Below are 18,223 nucleotides of genomic sequence, written 5' to 3' on the forward strand. Positions count from 1 at the left end.
GGTTAATTTCTGGGGTTACTTGTTAGGGTTAGAGTTACTTGTCAGGGTTAAGGTTACTTTCTGTGTTTACTTGTTAGGGCTAGGGTTACTTTCTGGGTTTACTTGTTAGGGTTACTTGTTAGGGTTAAGGTTACTTTCTCGGGTGACTTGTCAGGGGGAAGGTCCTTTGTTAGGGTTAGGGTTATTTGCTGGGGTTACTTGTTAGGGATACTTGTTAGCAATAGGGATAATTGCTGGGGTTACTTGTTAGGGACACTTGTTAGGGCTAGGGTTATTTTCTGAGGTTACTTTTTAGGGTTCCTTGTTAGGGTGAGGGTTACTTGTTAGGATTAGGGTTACTTGTCAGGGTTAGGGTTACTTTCTGGGGTTACCTTTTAGGGGTACTTGTTAGGGTTACTTGTCAGGGTTAAGGTTACTTGCTGGGGTTACTTGTTAGGGTTACTTGTTAGGCTTAGGGTTACTTGTCAGGTTTAAGGTTACTTTCTGTGTTTACTTGTTAGGGTTACTTGTTATGGCTAGGGTTACGTTCTGGGTTTACTTGTTAGGGTTACTTGTTAGGGTTAAGGTTACTTGCTGGGGTTACTTGTTAGGGTTACTTGTTGGGGTTACTTGTTAGGGTTAGTTGTTAGGGTTAGGGTTACTTGTCACGGTTAGGTTTACTTCTTGGGGTCACTCGTTAGGGTTACTGGTCAGGGTTAGGGTTACTTTATGGTGTTACCTTTTAGGGTTACTTGTGAGGGTTACTTGTCAGGGTTACGGTTACTTGCTGGGCTTACTTGTTAGGCTTAGGGTCACTTGTCAGGGTTAAGGTTACTTGCTGGGGTTACTTGTTAGGGTTACTTGTTAGGCTTAGGGTTACTTGTCAGGGTTAAGGTTACTTTCTGGGTTTACTTGTTAGGGTTGGGGTTACTTTCTGGGTTTACTTGTTAGGGTTACTTGTCAGGGTTAAGGTCACTTTCTGGGTTTACTTGTTAGGGTTACTTGTTAGGGCTAGGGTTACTTTCTGGGTTTACTTCTTAGGGTTACTTGTTAGGGTTAAGGTTACTTTCTAGGGTTGCTTGTTAGTGTTAGGGTTACTTGCTGGGGTTACTTGTTAGGGTTACTTGTTAGGGTTAGGGTTACTTTCTGTGGTCAATTGTTAGGGTTACTTGTTAGGGTTATAGTTACTTTCTCAGGTTACTTGTCAGGGTGAGGGTTCTTTGTTAGGGTTAGGGTTACTTGCTGGGGTTACTTGTTAGGGATACTTGTTAGCGTTAGGGATAATTGCTGGGGTTACTTGTTAGGGACACAGAGTTAGTGTTACTTACTGGGTTACTTGTCGGGTTAAGTTTACTTTCTGGGGTTACTTGTTAGGGTTAGTTGTTAGGGTTAGGGTTACTTGTCACGGTTAGGGTTACTTCCTGGGGTCACTTGTTAGGGTTACTTGTTAGGGTTACTTTCTGGGGTTACTTGTTAGGATTACTTGTTAGGGTTATGGTTACTTGTTAGGGTTAGGGTTACTTTCAGGGTTTACTTGTTAGGGTTACTTGTTAGGGTTAAGGTTACTTTCTGGGGTTACTTGTTAGGGTTACTTGTTATGGTTAGGGTTACTTTTTGGGTTTACTTGTTAGGGTTACTTGTTAGGGCTAGGGTTACTTTCTGGGGTTACTTGTTAGGGTTACTTGTTAGGGTTAAGGTTACTTTCTGGGATTACTTTTAGGGTTACTTGTTAGGGTTACTTGTTAGGGTTAGGGTTACTTGTTAGGGTTAGGGTTAGTTGTTAGGGTTAGGGTTACTTGCTGGGGTTACTTGTTGGGGCTAGGGTTACTTGTTAGGGTTAGGGTTGCTTGTTAGGGTGAGGGTTACTTGTTAGGGTGAGGGTAACTTTCTGGGTTTACTTGTTAGGATTATTTCTTAGGGTTAGGGTCACTTGTTAGGGTGAGGGTTACTTGTTAGGGTTAGGGTTACTTGTTAGGGTTACTTGTTAGGGTTAGGGTTACTTGCTGGGGTTACTTGTTAGGTTTAGGTCTGTGTAGGCTCTCAGTCGTACAGGAGTGGTCCATCGATGAGAAGGTTTCTTCAGCCGTCATCTGTACAAAAGTGAAGGTTTCGGACGTTTCGCCTCCTATCCAAGAGGCTTCGTCAGCGAACTAAAGTCTGACTGGTTGTATCGGCCCCATTTATATATCCCTAATGTCCAGACATGGTGGCGCCGGACACAGCTATGATAGGTCCCTATTCTCAGGTTGGGGGGGCAGAGGACCCCTCCCTGTGGCCCCACTGATTGTTCCTACATTCCTGACTAACGACTGGCCTATTACCTCCACTCCCACCGGAATCACCTCATCAGCATAACGACCCTCATCAGCATTACGAAAGTTGCCTAACCTGTTTTGCCTAAGCAGGCTATTGTATGAACGATCCAAATTGAACCTCACCCCACCAGACCGGTTTAATGAAGGATTTTGTTGTTTTATAAGAATTGCTTCTTTTACCCCCCTTTCAAACCATCTATGTTCTTTCGCTAAGATTTTGACCTCATTGTCGTCAAATGAGTGGTTGCTAGCTTTTAGGTGCAAATGTACTGCCGATTGAGGCCCACTAGTATTATCCCTGCGATGTTGATAGTCTTTTTTTGAGAATTTGTTGAGTCTCCCCAATGTACTGCTCTTTACAATTTTCATTCTTACAATGTATGGAATAAACTACATTACTTTGTTTTTCATTTGGTAGCCTATCTTTTGGATGCACTAATTTTTGCCTTAACATGTTTATCGGTTTGAAATAAGTAGGAATTTTATGTTGCCAAAGGACTCTTTGTAATTTTTCAGAAACTCCTGCAATGTACGGTACTGCTACTCCTCTCCTTTTTGAATCTTGAGAATTATTGGTTTCGTTCGCTATTCTTTCTTTCTGACATTTGTTGAATGACCACTGAGGGTACCCACAGTTAGTGAGTGCTCTCCTGATATGTTTTGACTCCTTTTCTCTACCTTCAGTGCTAGTTGGTATTAGTTTAGCCCTATGCTGGAGGGTTCTGATAATTCCTAGTTTATGTTGTAAAGGGTGGTTAGAGTCAAAAAGTAAGTATTGGTCAGTGTGCGTAGCCTTCCTAAAGACTTCTGTTTTTAGCGCTCTGTCCTCTTTTATAATTGTTAGGGTTAGTGTTACTTTCTGGGTTTACTTGTTAGGGTTACTTGTTAGGGTTAAGGTTACTTTCTGGGGTTACTTTTTAGCGTTACTTGTTAAGGCTATTGTTACTTTCTGGGTTTACTTGTTAGGGTTACTTGTTAGGGCTAGGGTTACTTTCTGGGTTTACTTGTTAGGTTTACTTGTTAGGGTTAAGGTTAATTTCTGGGGTTACTTGTTAGGGTTAGAGTTACTTGTCAGGGTTAAGGTTACTTTCTGTGTTTACTTGTTAGGGCTAGGGTTACTTTCTGGGTTTACTTGTTAGGGTTACTTGTTAGGGTTAAGGTTACTTTCTCGGGTGACTTGTCAGGGGGAAGGTCCTTTGTTAGGGTTAGGGTTATTTGCTGGGGTTACTTGTTAGGGATACTTGTTAGCATTAGGGATAATTGCTGGGGTTACTTGTTAGGGACACTTGTTAGGGCTAGGGTTATTTTCTGAGGTTACTTTTTAGGGTTCCTTGTTAGGGTGAGGGTTACTTGTTAGGATTAGGGTTACTTGTCAGGGTTAGGGTTACTTTCTGGGGTTACGTTTTAGGGGTACTTGTTAGGGTTACTTGTCAGGGTTAAGGTTACTTGCTGGGGTTACTTGTTAGGGTTACTTGTTAGGCTTAGGGTTACTTGTCAGGTTTAAGGTTACTTTCTGTGTTTACTTGTTAGGGTTACTTGTTATGGCTAGGGTTACGTTCTGGGTTTACTTGTTAGGGTTACTTGTTAGGGTTAAGGTTACTTGCTGGGGTTACTTGTTAGGGTTACTTGTTGGGGTTACTTGTTAGGGTTAGTTGTTAGGGTTAGGGTTACTTGTCACGGTTAGGTTTACTTCTTGGGGTCACTCGTTAGGGTTACTTGTCAGGGTTAGGGTTACTTTCTGGTGTTACCTTTTAGGGTTACTTGTGAGGGTTACTTGTCAGGGTTACGGTTACTTGCTGGGCTTACTTGTTAGGCTTAGGGTCACTTGTCAGGGTTAAGGTTACTTGCTGGGGTTACTTGTTAGGGTTACTTGTTAGGCTTAGGGTTACTTGTCAGGGTTAAGGTTACTTTCTGGGTTTACTTGTTAGGGTTGGGGTTACTTTCTGGGTTTACTTGTTAGGGTTACTTGTCAGGGTTAAGGTTACTTTCTGGGTTTACTTGTTAGGGTTACTTGTTAGGGCTAGGGTTACTTTCTGGGTTTACTTCTTAGGGTTACTTGTTAGGGTTAAGGTTACTTTCTAGGGTTGCTTGTTTGTGTTAGGGTTACTTGCTGGGGTTACTTGTTAGGGTTACTTGTTAGGGTTATAGTTACTTTCTCAGGTTACTTGTCAGGGTGAGGGTTCTTTGTTAGGGTTAGGGTTACTTGCTGGGGTTACTTGTTAGGGATACTTGTTAGCGTTAGGGATAATTGCTGGGGTTACTTGTTAGGGACAAAGAGTTAGTGTTACTTACCGGGTTACTTGTCGGGTTAAGTTTACTTTCTGGGGTTACTTGTTAGGGTTAACTTGTTAGGGTTAGGGTTACTTGTCACGGTTAGGGTTACTTCCTGGGGTCACTTGTTAGGGTTACTTGTTAGGGTTACTTTCTGGGGTTACTTGTTAGGATTACTTGTCAGGGTTAGTGTTACTTGTTAGGGTTAGGGTTACTAGTCACGGTTAGGGTTACTTCCTGGGGTCACTTGTTAGGGTTACTTCTCATGGTTATGGTTACTTGTTAGGATTAAGGTTACTTGTCAGGGTTAAAGTTACTTTCTGGGTTTACTTTTTAGGGTTACTTGTTAGGTTTAGGGTTACTTGTGAGGGTTAGAGTTACTTGCTGGGGTTACTTGTTAAGGTTACTTGTTGGGGTACTTGTTAGGGTTACTTGTCAGGGTTAAGGTTACTTTCTGGGGTTAATTGTTAGGGTTACTTGTTAGGGTTAGGGTTACTTGCTGGGGTTACTTGTTAGGGTTAGGGATACTTGTTAGGATTACTTTCTGGGATTACTTGTTAAGGTTAGTCGTTAGGGTTACTTGTCAGAGTTAGAGTTACTTGCTGGGGTTACTTGCTGGGATTACATGCTGGGGTTAGGGTGACTTGTCATGGTTAGGGTTACTTGTTAGGGTTAGGGTTACTTTCTGGGTTTACTTGTTAGGATTATTTCTTAGGGTTAGGGTCACTTGTTAGGGTGAGGGTTACTTGTTAGGGTTAGGGTTACTTGTCAGGGTTAAGGTTACTTGTTAGGGTTAGGGTTACTTTCTCAGTTTACTTGTTATGATTATTTCTTAGGGTTAGGGTCACTTGTTAGGGTGAGGGTTACTTGTTAGGGTTATGGTTACTTGTTAGGATTAGGGTTACTTGTCAGGGTTAGGGTTAATTTTTGGGGTTACCTTTTAGGGTTACTTGTTAGGGTTAGGGTTACTTGTCAGGGTTGAAGTTACTTGCTGGGGTTACTTGTTATGGTTACTTGTAGGCTTAGGGTTACTTGTCAGGGTTAAGTTTACTTTCGGGGTTTACTCGTTAGGGTTACTTGTTAGGATTAGGTTTACTTGTCAGGGTTAGGGTTACTTTCTGGGGTTTCCTTTTAGGGTTACTTGTTAGGGTTAGGGTTACTTGTCAGGGTTAAGGTTACTTTCTGGGTTTACTTGTTAGGGTTACTTGTTAGGGTTATGGTTACTTGTTAGCGTTAGAGTTACTTTCAGGGTTTATTTGTTAGGGTTACTTGTTAGGGTTAAGGTTACTTTCTGGGGTTACTTGTTAGGGTTACTTGTTAGGGCTAGGGTTACTTTCTGGGTTTACTTGTTAGGGTTACTTGTTCGGGCTAGGGTTACTTTCTGGGATTACTTGTTAGGGTTAAGGTTACTTTCTGGGATTACTTTTACGGTTACTTGTTAGGGTGAGGGTTACTTGTCAGGGTTAAGGTTACTTTCTGTGTTTACTTGTTAGGGTTGCTTGTTAGGGCTAGGGTTACTTTCTGGGTTTACTTGTTAGGGTTAAGGTAACTTTCTGGGGATACTTTTTAGGGTTACTTGTTAGGGTTCGGGTTACTTGTTAGGGTTACTTGTCAGGGTTAAGGTTACGTTCTGGGGTTACTTGCTGGGGTTACTTGTTAGGGTTACTTGTTAGGGTTAGGGTTACTTGCTGGGGTTACTTTTTAGGGTTAGGGATACTTGTTAGGATTACGATCTGTGATTACTTGTTAAGGTTACTCGTTAGGGTTACTTGTCAGAGTTAGGGTTACTTGCTGGGGTTACTTGCTGGGGTTACATGCTGGGGTTACTTGTTAGGGCGACTTGTCAAGGTTAGGGTTACTTGTTAGGGTTATGGTTACTTGTTAGGGTGAGGGTTACTTGTTAGAGTTAGGGCTACTTTCTGAGTTTACTTGTTGTGATTATTTCTTAGTGTTAGGGTCACTTGTTAGGGTGAGGGTTACTTATTAGGGTAAGGGTTACTTGTTAAGGTTAAGGTTACTTTCTGGGTTTACTTTTTAGGGTTACTTGTTAGGGTTAAGGTTACTTTCTGGGGTTACTTTTTAGCGTTACTTGTTAAGGCTATGGTTACTTTCTTGGTTTACTTGTTAGGGTTACTTGTTAGGGCTAGGGTTACTTTCTGGGTTTACTTGTTAGGTTTACTTGTTAGGGTTAAGGTTACTTTCTGGGGTTACTTGTTAGGGTTAGATTTACTTGTCAGGGTTAAGGTTACTTTCTGTGTTTACTTGTTAGGGCTAGGGTTACTTTCTGGGTTTACTTGTTAGGGTTACTTGATAGGGTTAAGGTTACTTTCTCGGGTTATTTGTCAGGGGGAAGGTCCTTTGTTAGGGTTAGGGTTATTTGCTGGGGTTACTTGTTAGGGATACTTGTTAGCATTAGGGATAATTGCTGGGGTTACATGTTAGGGACATTTGTTGGGGTTAGGGTTATTTTCTGGGGTTACTTTTTAGGGTTCCTTGTGAGGGTGAGGGTTACTTGTTAGGATTAGGGTTACTTGTCAGGGTTAGGGTTACTTTCTGGGGTTACATTTTAGGGTTACTTGTTAGGGTTAGGGTTACTTGTCAGGGTTAAGGTTACTTGCTGGGGTTACTTGTTAGGGTTACTTGTTAGGCTTAGGATTACTTGTCAGGTTTAAGGTTACTTTCTGTGTTTACTTGTTAGGGTTACTTGTTATGGCTAGGGTTACGTTCTGGGTTGACTTGTTAGGGTTACTTGTTAGGGTTAAGGTTACTTGCTGGGGTTACTTGTTAGGGTTAGTTGTTAGGGTTAGGGTTACTTGTCACGGTTAGGTTTACTTCCTGGGGTCACTCGTTAGGGTTACTTGTCAGGGTTAGGGTTACTTTCTGGTGTTACCTTTTAGGGTTACTTGTGAGGGTTACTTGTCAGGGTTACGGTTACTTGCTGGGCTTACTTGTTAGGCTTAGGGTCACTTGTCAGGGTTGAGGTTACTTGCTGGGGTTACTTGTTAGGGTTATTGTTAGGCTTAGGGTTACTTGTCAGGGTTAAGGTTACTTTCTGGGTTTACTTGTTAGGGTTACTTGTTAGGGTTGGGGTTACTTTCTGGGTTTACTTGTTAGGGTTACTTGTCAGGGTTAAGGTTACTTTCTGGGTTTACTTGTTAGGTTTACTTGTTAGGGCTAGGGTTACTTTTTGGGTTTACTTGTTAGGGTTACTTGTTAGGGTTAAGGTTACTTTCTAGGGTTGCTTGTTAGTGTTAGGGTTACTTGCTGGGGTTACTTGTTAGGGTTACTTGTTAGGGTTAGGATTATTTGTTAGGGTTACTTGTAAGGGTTAAGGTTACTTTCTGGGGTTACTTATTAGGGTTATGGTTACTTGTTGGGGTTACTTGTTAGGGTTACTTGTTTGGGTTAGGGTTACTTTCTGTGGTCAATTGTTAGGGTTACTTGTTAGGGTTATAGTTACTTTCTCAGGTTACTTGTCAGGGTGAGGGTTCTTTGTTAGGGTTAGGGTTACTTGCTGGGGTTACTTGTTAGGGATACTTGTTAGCGTTAGGGATAATTGCTGGGGTTACTTGTTAGGGTTAGTTGTTAGGGTTAGGGTTACTTGTCACGGTTAGGGTTACTTCCTGGGGTCAGTTGTTAGGGTTACTTGTTAGGGTTACTTTTTGGGGTTACTTGTTAGGATTACTTGTCAGGGTTAGTGTTACTTGTTAGGGTTAGGGTTACTTGTTAGGGTTAGCGTTACTTTCTGGGGTTACTTGTTAGGGTTACTTCTCATGGTTAGGGTTACTTGTTAGGATTAACGTTACTTGTCAGGGTTAAAGTTACTTTCTGGGTTTACTTGTTAGGGTTACTTGTTAGGTTTAGGGTTACTTGTGAGGGTTAGGGTTACTTGCTGGGGTTGCTTGTTAAGGTTACTTGTTGGGGTACTTGTTAGGGTTACTTGTCAGGGTTAAGGTTACTTTCTGGGGTTAATTGTTAGGGTTACTTGTTAGGGTTAGTGTTACTTGTTAGGGTTACTTGTTAGGGTTACTTGTTAGGGTTAGGGTTACTTGTCAGGGTTAATGTTACTTTTTGGTTTACTTGTTCGGGTCACTTGTTAGAGATACTTGTTAGGCTTACTTGTTCCGGTCACTTGTCAGGGACACTTGACAGGGTACTGTCATATTCTATGATATATATGATGATATATTCTCCTCTGTGTCCCTCAGCAACTTTTCCACAAGCTTCAACTGGTCCAGAATTCTTCAGCCGGGCGCCCCCAGATCATCGCATGCACCCAATCCTCTGGCCAGGTCACCCTGGTCCTCCAAGAGCTCCTTCCCACTCCCGGTCAAAGGATAAAATCAACTTTTTTAATTTTTCATTTAAACGACAACTGACGCCACCAGACAAGTTGTGTCCATCATTTGTAAAATCGCTTCAAATGACTTCTCCTTGTTACTTTCTGGGGTTACTTGTTAGGGTTAGTGATACTTGTTGGGGTTACTTGTTAGGGATACTTGTTAGGGTTACTTGTCAGTGTTAAGGTTACTTTCTGGGGTTACTTGTTAGGAATTGGGATACATGTTGTGGTTACTTGTTATGGTTACTTGTCAGGGTTAAGGTTATTTTCTGGGGTTACTTGTTAGAGACACTTGTTAGGGTTACGTTGTAAGGTTTACTTGTCAGGGTTAAGGTTACTTGTTAGGGTTAAGGTTACTTGCTGGGGTTACTTGTTAGGGTTACTTGTTAGGGTTAAGGTTACTTTCTGGGGTTACTTGTTAGGGTTCGGGTAACTTGCTGGGGTAACTTATTAGGGTTAGTTGTTAGGGTTACTTGTTATGGTTAGGGTTAATTGTTAGGGTTAGGGTTACTTGATAGGGTTCGGGTTACTTGCTGGGGTTACTGGTTAGGGTTAGTTGTTATGGTTAGGGTTACTTGTCAGGGTTAAGGTTACTTTCTGGGTTTACTTGTTAGGGTTACTTGTTAGGGTTAGGGTTACTTTCTGAGTTTACTTGTTAGGGTTACTTGTTAGTGTTAAGGTGACTTGCTGGGGTTACTTGTTAGGGTTACTTGTTAGGGTTAGGGTTACTTTCTGGGGTCACTCGTTAGGGTTACTTGTACGGGTTAATTGTTCGGGTTCGGGTTACTTGTTAGGGGTAGCGTTACTTTCTGGGGTTACTTGTTAGGGTTACTTGTCAGGGTTAGGGTCACTTGTTAGGGTTAGGGTTACTTGTTAGGGTTAGGATTACTTTCTGGGGTCACTCGTTAGGGTTACTTGTACGGGTTAATTGTTCGGGTTCGGGTTACTTGTTAGGGGTAGCGTTACTTTCTGGGGTTACTTGTTAGGGTTAATTGTTAGGGTTAGGGTTACTTTCTGGGTTTACTTGTTAGGGTTACTTGTCAGGGTGAGGGTTACTTGTTAGGGTTAGGGTTACTTGTTAGGGTGAGGGTTACTTGTTAGGGTTAGGGTTACTTGTTAGGGTTATGTTTACTTTCTGGGTTTACTTGTTATGGTTACTTCTCAGGGTTATGGTTACTGGTTATGGTTAGGGTGACTTGTTGGGGTTAGGGTTACTTTCTGGGGTTACTTGTCAGGGTTAAAGTTACATTCTGGGGTTACTTGTGAGGGTTACTTGTTAGGGTTAAGTTTACTTTCTGGGGTTACTTGTGAGGGTTACTTGTCAGGGTTAAGGTTACTTTCTGGGTTTACTTTTTAGGGTTACTTGTCAGGGTAAGGGTTACTTGTTAGTGTTAGGGTTACTTGGCAGGGCTAAGGTTACTTTCTGGGTTTACTTGTTAGGGTTAATTGTTAGGGTTAGGTTTACTTTCTGGGGTTACTTGTGAGGGTTACTTGTCAGGGTTAAGGTTACTTTCTGGGTTTACTTGTTAGGGTTACTTGTCAGGGTTATGGTTACTTGTTAGGGTTACTTGTTAGGGTTACTTGTCAGGGTTAGGGTTACTTGCTGGGGTTACTTGCTGGGGTTACTTGCTGGAGTTACATACTGCGGTTACTTGTTAGGGTTAGGGTGACTTGCTGGGGTTACTTGTTAGGGTTACTTGTTAGGGTTAGGTTTACTTGTGAGGGTTAGTGTTACTTCCTGGGTTACTTGTCAGGGTTCAGGTTACTCTCTGGGGTTACTAGTTAGGGTTAAGGTTACTTTCTGGGTTTACTTGTTAGGGTTACTTGTCAGGGTTAGGGTTACTTGCTGGGGTTACTTGCTAGAGTTACTTATCAGGGTGAGGCTTACTTGTTAAGGTTAAGGTTACTTGCTATGGTTATGGTTACTCTATGGGGTTATTTGTTATGGTTACTTGTCAGGGTTATGGTTACTTGTTATGGTTAGGGTTAGGGTTACTTTCTTTATTTACTTGTTACGGTTACTTGTTAGGTTTAAGGTCACTTTCTGGAGTTACTTGTTAGGGTTACTTGTCAGGGTTAGGGTCACTTGTTAGGGTTATGGTTACTTGTTAGGGTTAGGGTTACTTGTCAGGGTTAAGGTTACTTTCTGGGTTTACTTGTTAGGGTTACTTGTTAGTGTTAAGGTTACTTTCTGGGGTTACTTTTTAGGGTTACTTGTTAGGGTTACTTGTCGGGGTTAAGGTTACTTTCTGAGGTTACTTGTTAGTGTTAGGGTTACTCTCTGGGGTTACTTGTTAGGTTTAGGGTTACTTTCTGGGGTCACTCGTTAGGGTTATTTGTTCGGGTTACTTGTTAGGGGTAGCGTTACTTTCTGGGGTTACTTGTGAGGGTTAAGTTTACTTGTTAGGGCTAGGGTGACTTTCTGGGGTTACTTGTTAGTGTTAAGTTTACTTGTTAGGGTTACTTGTCAGGGTGAAGGTTACTTGTTAGGCTTACTTGTCAGGGTTAAGGTTATTTTCTGGGGTTACTTGTTAGGTACAATTGTTAGGGTTACAGTTACTTGTTAGGGTTACGTTGTTAGGGTTACTTGTCAGTGTTAATGTTACTTGTTAGGGTTAGGGTTACTTGCTGGGGTTACTTGTTAGGGTTAAGGTTACTTTCTGGGGTTACTTGTTAGGGTTATCGTTACTTGTTAGGGTTGTGGTTACTTGTTAGGGTTGTGGTTACTTTCTGGGGTTACTTGTTATGGTTACTTGTCAGGGTTATGGTTACTTGTTATGGTTAGGGTTACTTGTCAGGGTTAGGGTTACTTGTTACGGTTAGTGTTACTTGCTAGGGTTACTTGTTAGGGTTACTTGTCAGGGTGAGGGTTACTTGTTAGGGTTATCGTTACCTGTTAGGGTTATGGTTACTCGTGATGGATAGGGTTACTTGTCAGGGTTAAGGTTACTTTCTGGGGTTACTTGTGAGGGTTACTTGTTAGGGTTAGGGATACCTGTTGGGGATACTTGTTGGGGTGACTTTTTAGGATTACTTGTCAGGGTTAGGGTTACTTGCTGGGGTTACTTGCTGGGGTTACATGCTGGGGTTACTTGTTAGGGTGACTTGTCAGGGTTAGGGTTACTTTTTAGGTTTACGGTTAGTTGCTGGGGTTACTTTTTAGGGTTAGTTGTTAGGGTTAGAGTTACTTGTTAGGATTAGAGTTATTTTTCAGGGTTAGGGTTACTTTCTCGGGTTACTTGTCAGGGTGAGGGTTACTTGTTAGGGTTACTTGTTAGGGTTACTTGTCAGGGTTAAGGTTATTTTCTGGGGTTACTTGTTAGGGACACTTGTTAGGGTTAGAGTTACTTGTTAGGGTTACGTTGTTAGGGTTACTTGTCAGGGTTAAGGTTACTTGTTAGGGTTAGGATTACTTGCTGGGGTTACTTGCTAGGGTTAGTTGTTAGGGTTAGGAATACTTGTTAGGGTTAGGGATACTTGTTAGGGTTAGGGATACTTGTTAGGGTTAGGGTTACGTGTTAGGGTTATGGTTACTTGCTGGGGTTAATTGCTGGGGTTACTTGTTAGGGTTACTTGTCAGGGTTAAGGATACTTTCTGGGTTTACTTGTTAGGCTTACTTGTCAGGATTAGGGTTACTTGTTAGGGTTATGGTTCGTTTCTGGGGTTAGTTGTTATGGTTACTTGTCAGGGTTATGGTTACTTGTTATGGTTAGGGTTACTTGTTAGGGTTAGGGTTACTTTCTGGGGTTACATGTCAGGGTTAAGGTTACTTTCTGGGGTTATTTGTTAGGGACACTTGACAGGGTACTGTCATATTCTATATTATATATATGATGCTATATTCGCCTTGGTGTCCCTCAGAAACCTTTCAACAAGCTTCAACCGGCTTCAACCGGTCCAGAAATCCTCCAATAGCTCCTACTGTCTCCCGGACAAAGGTTAGAATTGACTTTTGAAATTTTTCGTTTAAAGGAAAAGTTGTCTCCATTTGCAAAATCGCTTCAAATAACTTCTACTTGTCCGGTATACTTGTTGGGGTTAGGCTTACTTGTTAGGGTTAGGGTTACTTGTTCGGGTTAGGGTTACTTGCTGGGGTTACTTGTTAGGGTTAGTGTTACTTTCTGGGGTTACTTGTTAGGGTTGGGGTTACTTTCTGGGTTATTTGTTAGGGACACTTGACAGGGTACTGTCATATTCTATATGATATAAATGATGCTATATTCTCCTTGGTGTCCCTCAGAAACGTTTCCACAAGCTTCATCCAGCTTCAACCGGTCCAGAAATCCTCCAATAGCTCCTACTGTCTCCCGGTCAAAGGTTAGAATCGACTTTTGAAATTTTTCATTTAAAGGACAAGTTGTGTCCATTTGCAAAATCGCTTCAAATAACTTCTACCTGTTCGGGATACTTGTTGGGGTTAATCTTACTTGTTGGGGTTAGGGTTACTTGTTAGGGTTAGGGTTACTTGCTGGGGTTACTTGGTATGGTTAGTGTTACTTTCTGGGGTTAATTGTCAGGGTTAGGGTCACTGGTTAGGGTTAGTTGTTAGGGTTACTTTCTAGTGTTACTTGTTAGGGTTATTTGTTAGAGTTACTTGTCAAGGTTAGGGTTACTTGCTGGGGTTACTTGCTGGGGTTACATGATGGGGTTACTTGTTAGAGTTACTTGTCAGGGTTAGGGTTACTTGCTGTGGTTACTTGCTGGGGTTACATGCTGGGGTTACTTGTTAGGGTGACTTGTTAGGGTTAGGCTTCTTGTTAGTTTTAGGCTTACTTGATGGGGTTACTTTTTAGGGTTAGAGTTACTTGTTAGGTTTAGGGTTACTTGTCAGGGTTAAGGTTACCTTCTGGGTTTACCTGTTAGGGTTACTTGTTAGGGTTAGGGTTACTTGTTAGGGTTAGGCTTCTGGGTTTACATGTTAGGGTTACTTGTTAGGGTTAATGTTACTTTCTGGGTTTACTTTTTAGGGTCACTTGGTATTGTTAGGGTTACTTGTTAGGGTTACTTGGTAGGGTTAGGGTTACTTGTTAGGGTTACTTGTCAGGGTTACGGTTACTTTCTGGGTTTATTTGTTAGGGTTACTTGTTAGGGTTACTTGTTAGGGTTACTTGTTAGGGTGAGGCTTCTTGTTAGGGTTAGGCTTACTTGATGGGGTTACTTGTTAGGGTTAGGGTTACTTGTTAGGTTTAGGGTTACTTGTCAGGGTTAAGGTTACCTTCTGGGTTTACTTGTTAGGGTTACTTGTTAGGGTTAGGGTTACTTGTTAGGTTTAGGGTTACTTTCTGGGGTTACTTTTTAGGGTTACTTGTCAGGGTTAAGGTTACTTGTTGGGGTTAGTGTTATTTGCTGGGGGTACTTGTTAGGGTTAGGGTTACTTGTTGGGGTTAGGGTTACTTGTCAGGGTTAAGGTTACTTGTTGGGGTTAGTGTTACTTGCTGGTGTTACTTTTTAGGGTTACTTGTCAGGGTGAGGGTTACTTGTTAAGGTTAACGTTAGTTGTTATTGTTAGGGATACTTGTCAGGGTTAAGGTTACTTGCTGGGTTTACTTGTTAGGGTTACTTGTTAGTGATGGAGTGTTTATGCACATTAGTAAACGTATTATGTTATCCCATGTTAGTTTAGTACATATTATGTTATTGCATGTTCAATTCAGTTGAACCGTATGAAAGCAGGATGTAACGAGTATCAAATTTCCGTCTATGTCCAGCCAACACTGAGTTGTCCCTAGCTGATTGGACAACAGATCGCTGCTGTGGACGTTCAAAAACTACTCAGAGCGGGAGCTCTACACTCTTTGTTCCTATCTTTGTTCGTGTGCTCTGACTTCGCTTCTGCCTAGACGATAGAAGTGCTTTTTCTGTCTCACTAGAATAAAGTAGTTTTTTTGTTCACCATCTATCATCGTCACTGATAGTTTTATCACTGAACTTCGTTGAACACCGAACCAGAAGAGAAACAAGAATTTGAACCGAACATTAATTGGTGCCGAGAAATCCGTGCCAGTCAACCAGCCTGAGCGTTTGAAGAGTGCCACCTGTGTGCCCCAGTCAACAGGAGATGGGAAAAAAGCTCAAAATGCTCCCGCGTGGTTCTGCCTGTTAAAGAATCCCGCACGGGAGACAAGTGTAGGAAAGTCGGTCCTCCTCGGTGAGCCTGCCTCTTGATTGCCGCCAACCGACGAGAGACGGAGAGTTGTTTTTTTCATCTCTCCGGTGGAGTTGCCCGTAATCGCGGGAGACATGAAGACCATAATCTTCTTGGAAACACCTGCTCGTATCGGCTGTAAATCTCCCATCGTTCTGACTGATTGACTACACGGCTTGTGTTCAAAGGTCACTAGGTGAGTGACGCGCTAGCTAGCAGCCATTATTTGAATGTATTGTGAGATTCCTTTCTGGCCAGAGGTGTCTTATTCATGTAACCCATGTACCTACCGGTGTAACGTGGTTTTCTTTGGATTAAGGTGAGCCCAAAAAAGAAAACTGGACCGGTGGTGCACTAACGGAACGGTGCACGTGACGACTTCTGGTGCTTAATTATGGGCCAGATGCGTCTGGTTTGTCCACACGCCGACTTGATTCGGAAGTCTTCCAGCGAAAAGATTATTCACAAGGTGGTGATACTCTGGAATTCAGTTCTGTGTGAGGGCCGTTTTTGGATTGGAATACCGAAATGTTTTTAATTCTGATGCGGACGTTATATGTTATTTTAAAGAGCAGCTGCTATGGTACTGGGTTAACTGAAATTTAATACATTTTAAATTGGTTGTTCTATGCTAGAATATTGATACAGAAAAGTTTCTTTGTCTCACAAAGAAAAAAAAAGGTGGGGGTGAAGAAGTCATTTGAGCCGTTAGTGCGCGTATCAGTGCGCGTGTGTGTGCGTGTGCGCGTAAGTGCATTCATTGTGTGTGCGTGAACGCACATCGTGACTGAGGATTGGCGCGGTTCTAAAAAGTTCCTAGGAAGTGAACTTTATTGTAAGAAGTGGATGGAACGTGGTGAATTTTCTGGTGCTTTGCAAGTTCAGCCATTGAAACTCCAGGAGGCGTCTGCGGTTGGCAGATCTCTCCAAAACATCAGTGATGAGATTTTAGCTTGTGATAGATGGCTTATACAAGCACGAATCAGAGAGCATGAATTGGAAGTGAAACGAATTAAAAAAGATGGCAGATCGGATGCAGCCATTGTTACAAATTGCAGAACACCCCCATGGGAGACATGGTAGGTCACATGTATCAACAGGGTCAACATGGTGTTTATAGCAGGGAAAGTATTCCATTTAAGCAGAGGTTTCAACTCGTATGCAAAAAACTTTTGTCGGAGTTGTTTGATTTGCTGTAAACACAATCCACAAGGTAACATGCAACCAAAAAGAGGAACATTTCCACAGGGGTCACACCCCTTTGAAGTGGTCCACGTGGATTTCATTGAACTAAGCACAAGTAATTCTTATAAATACTGTTGGGTGTTAATTGATTCATTCACCAGATGGGGGAAATTGTGCCTTCAAAGAAATCTGATGCATTATCCATTGCAAAAGCGTTATGTTAACATATTATTCCAGAACATGGCATACCAAGAATAATTTGGAGTGATCATGGGCCACATTTTGTTAATGACGTAATAACCAAAATTTCCGAACATTTAGGTATTAAATTAAAGAACCACTGTGCATATCATCCACAGAGTGCAAGATTAGTTGAAAGAACGAATGGTACGATAAAAAAAACGACTCAGAAAAACAATGGAGATAACAGTCAAATTATGACCTGAACGTCTATTTCTGATTAAATTAGATATGAAAATAATGCCCACTAATAATGGCTTAACACCTTTTGAGATATTGCAATGGAAGACCATTCTTCCTCCCATTATGGGAAGGTGAACTTTGGGCAAAAGAATGAATCAGATCCAAGCGTTTTGTTGGCAAAATCGTTGTGTGAAATGTTTACAACAAAAAGAGGTCCACAGCAGTCTGCCGCAGTCCTTTTTGTTCCCTCCACATGAACAGAGGCTGCTGCGCCCCGTAGACGAGGTGCTGATCAAGGCGATCAGGAGGAAGTCCTGGTCTGCACCAAAGTCGGAGGGGCCATTCACCGTGCTGATCAAGATCGCCGAAAGAGCCACCTGGGTGGATCAAAGCCACTGCAAGATCGCTCACCAACCAGATCCTGAGCAGGTGGAAGGGAGACGGAGCCAAACTACTCAATAGCCATGGGTTTGGTCCACATCATGTTGCTGTACGAATTTGTGCAGACAATCCAAATGACACACGTAGAACCTCCCATTCCATCAGCCTGCAAAATTCCACTAATACATCCAACAAATTCAGAAAAGTGCCCTAGCATGGCACATCCTGTAGCCTGCTTGCCACTACAAGATGCAGGAATCATCTCATTTCCCCTTAACATCCCCATGAACGAAGCACGACAAAATGTAAGTGATTATCCTCATGGTTCTTGGTACGCTCGTATCAAGTCAGAGAAGATTTGGACCACTGGTTGGGACTCCGTTGTGGTCCATTCTGAGCCCAAAACAAAATGGGTTCAAAATAGCTGTGCCCAAGAAGCAAAACAAATTGTCAGAAAGATAATGTTAGGGTAATTCGCCATACAAACATCTCTAAACATCGCTCTGTAATCTTTGTTTACATTTTGAACTTCCTCGTATGTCATATCCTGCCTTCCTTTACACGATGTCGCATTTTTATTACGTCACATCCTGTCATTACTATGCGCCGCATAAATACTCCTGCAGGACGTTCGTCTCTCTCTCTCTCTCCATGCGCTCCCTCCTCCGTCCGCACCACAATGCCCGTGCTCTCCAAATTAAATCAACTTTCTGTTCAAGTCCTGGCTCCCTGATGATTTAACCATCGATCTCCATCAACACCCATCGAAGCAATGAACCAAGGGCGAACGATAAAAAATAACCCAACAGATAACTCGAGGGAACTGGTTAGGAACTGGCACAATGACAGATATCCAACTCGTTATCGTAACTCACAAGGTTGCAGGATGCATGGACTTGAGACTCTGTCCTGATTTTCGTGAACATCACATTGGTTTTCCCGTAACTATATGCATGATGTCATCTGTGACATCACCAGTCGTAACATCGCCTTTCCAGCGCAAACCACACATCAAACTGACAGCCTGGATGGAAACACCTGACAAAAAGGCCCAAAATTCAGGTGTCATGGACACATTATATCAACCGTTTGCAGGAGAAAAACATGACTGGAATCCATTGTTATCAAACATGTGGCATCGTTATGCTACATTAATTGCTAAACAAAATAAGAAAAGTAAT

General features: G+C 42.1%; 1 long non-coding RNA gene across 1 annotated transcript; it reads left to right on the top strand.

The window, feature by feature from the left end:
- Nucleotides 1-5,357: 5,357 nt before the first annotated feature.
- LOC148881186 (uncharacterized) lies at nucleotides 5,358-12,795 on the top strand. The gene is made up of 3 exons (XR_016114131.1): nucleotides 5,358-5,446; nucleotides 9,092-12,641; nucleotides 12,674-12,795. It is a non-coding gene; the product is annotated as an uncharacterized LOC148881186 (long non-coding RNA).
- Nucleotides 12,796-18,223: the final 5,428 nt, after the last annotated feature.

This window comes from Hippocampus bargibanti, unplaced genomic scaffold (assembly GCF_051943395.1).
Source record: "Hippocampus bargibanti isolate YZ-2025 unplaced genomic scaffold, ASM5194339v1 Contig00117, whole genome shotgun sequence".
NCBI classification, from domain to species: domain Eukaryota; kingdom Metazoa; phylum Chordata; class Actinopteri; order Syngnathiformes; family Syngnathidae; genus Hippocampus; species Hippocampus bargibanti.